Consider the following 2,685-nt stretch of genomic DNA (forward strand, 5'->3'; position numbering starts at 1 on the left):
CGCCGCCGCGCTTCCCAAGTAGCGCACTATCCAGTGCGCCACCGGGCCGGCCTGGCTTAATTACTTTCTCATGGATCCTTGCAGCTTATGGCAAAGTGAATTAGCCCCTGGCCTTCTTTTCTATTCCTGGGGTTACTTATTTGACATTTCTCTCCTCTTTCCATATGATTCCTTCCTAACGTGTAAATAGCAAAGATTCTAGGGATCTGGAAGTGAGTTATTTTGGCACTGGCCCTTTACTCTGACAGGTTCAAAGTCCATGTGTTAGTTTCTTATTGTCCACTAGGTGGTACTAGGAAGAGCCAATGTTTGCAGGTTATCCTGACCCTAGACTCCAGCTTGTTTTCAAGGTAGCAGATTGATAGGTTTATTCTGCAGGATAATCTATCCTCTCTACGTTCTCAAGCAATTCAGGAGATGGTATCTAGATCTCCCTCCCTCCCCAAATATAACCTAGAAGAACAAATGGAGGAGGATAGAGAATCTGGGATCAAGAGGGTACATTTTTCTGGTCAGTATTGCCATCTCCCAAGCATCAGAAATGCTTTTCATTCTTTCCTGGAGATTAGACAAGATGCTAAACTGCAGTGGAAGGGATGGAGGTTGTATATTCTTGTCAGGCTTTATGACAGGCCTCAAACCTGTTGTCCAGGCTGGGTCACAAACCTTTCACATGCAGGTATATGAGCCAGGTAGCCGGAACAAGGTCCTTGGAGTCTTGGTTGAAAGAATAGTAAGCTTTATTCAGCACACACATTTCTAAGAGCTAGGTAGTCCAAAGAGAAACTCAGAAACTCAACTGCTGGGCCGGCCCGTGGCTCACTCGGTAGAGTGCAGTGCTGATAACACCAAGGCCCTGGGTTNTTTTTTTTTTTTTTTTTTTTTTTTTGGCAGCTGGACAGTATGGGGATCCGAACCCTTGGCTGTAGTGTTTTTGCCCTGCTCTGACCAAGTGATTTAGCTGGCCAGCCCCAAACTTTTGTTTACTTTTCAGTCTTCCTCCTCCTTACTAAACTATGAGCTCCTCAAATCCTGGGACTGTGTTTATCATCATTGCATGCCCAGTTCCTAACATAGTAAATTCTCAAATATTTGATTGAATGATGCTGCAAACAATGTGTAGAAAAGAAGATGGGGGATAATTGTGCCTCGCACAGCTGAACAGTTAATGAGGACTGGGCATCTCAGTGTGAGACTGAAAGCCCAAGTTCCCTTTTGTAGGACCCCTTCACAATGATAAAGATTTAATAAGCAAGATTTAATTGGCTTATGCACATGTGTTTGATACTTTGTAAGTTCAGATAATTTATAGGAATCTATGCTTTAAAGACTGTTATTAAGTAGAGATTATTTGCTTTGCAAAAAGATTTACCATAGTAAAATATTACATTTCCCGAGTCTTTAGTGGCTTGAAAAAAGTTTGTTTTGATATTTTTTGGGCCCTGTCAGTCATTGTGCTAGTCTGTGGAGTGATATACAATTAATACATTGTTGAACCTTCATTTATTATTTTTTTATGGTTTTTTTTTTTTTTGGCAGCTGTCCCGTAAAGGGATCTGAACATGTGACCTTGGTGTTACCAATACTATGCTCTCCCAAGTGAGCTAACCAGCAGCCCTGAACCTTCATTTAAAGAAGCTATAAAATCATGTAAATCACTAATTAAGTACTAGGCAGAATGAATTAATAGCTATGGTAAAGGTATTAGCAATGTGTTGAGGGAGAGCTAAGAAAGAATTCTGATTGTGGGGAGGGGGGAGGCTTAAAGCTTTTTGTCTTAGTTTGTTTTGTGTTGCTATAACAGAATGCCCAAGACTGGGTAAATTTATAAAGAAAAGAGGTTTATTTAGCTCATGGTTCTACAGGCTGGGAAGTTCAAGATTGGGTGGCTGCATCTGGCAGCTTCTGTTGAGGTCCTCATTCTGTATCAAACAGGTCAGAGAAACGGAAGAGGAACTAGCTGCTTGTGAAAAGAGCAAAACATGAAAGGCAGCCTTGCTTTATAACAACCCACTCTCACAGGACTAATACATTCCTGAGAGAACTAACTCAGTCCTGAGAAAAAGACGTTAGTACATCTTAATGACTTAATCACCTATTAAAGGCACCACCTTCCAACATCACCATGTTGGATACCAAGCCTCAACATGAATTTTGGTGTGGACAAACCATATTCAAACCAGGGCCGGCGGTGGGCTGTCCCGTGGCTCACTTGGGAGAGTGTGGTGCTGATAACACCGAGGCCACGGGTTCGGATCCTATATAGGGATGGCCGGTTCGCTCACTGGCTGAGCGTGGTGCTGACAACACCAAGTCAAGGGTTAAGATCCCCTTCCCGTTCTTTTTTAAAAAAAAAAAAAAAAAAAGGGGCCGGCCCGTGGCTCACTCGGGAGAGTGCGGTGCTGATAACACCAAGGCCACGGGTTCGGATCCTATATAGGGATGGCCGGTTCGCTCACTGGCTGAGCGTGGTGCTGACAACACCAAGTCAAGGGTTAAGATCCCCTTCCCGTTCTTTTTTAAAAAAAAAAAAAAAAAAAGGGGCCGGCCCGTGGCTCACTCGGGAGAGTGCGGTGCTGATAACACCAAGGCCACGGGTTCGGATCCTATATAGGGATGGCCGGTTCGCTCACTGGCTGAGCGTGGTGCTGACAACACCAAGTCAAGGGTTAAGATCCCCTTCCC

This window comes from Galeopterus variegatus, unplaced genomic scaffold (assembly GCF_000696425.1).
Source record: "Galeopterus variegatus unplaced genomic scaffold, G_variegatus-3.0.2 Scaffold2835, whole genome shotgun sequence".
In the NCBI taxonomy this organism is placed as follows: domain Eukaryota; kingdom Metazoa; phylum Chordata; class Mammalia; order Dermoptera; family Cynocephalidae; genus Galeopterus; species Galeopterus variegatus.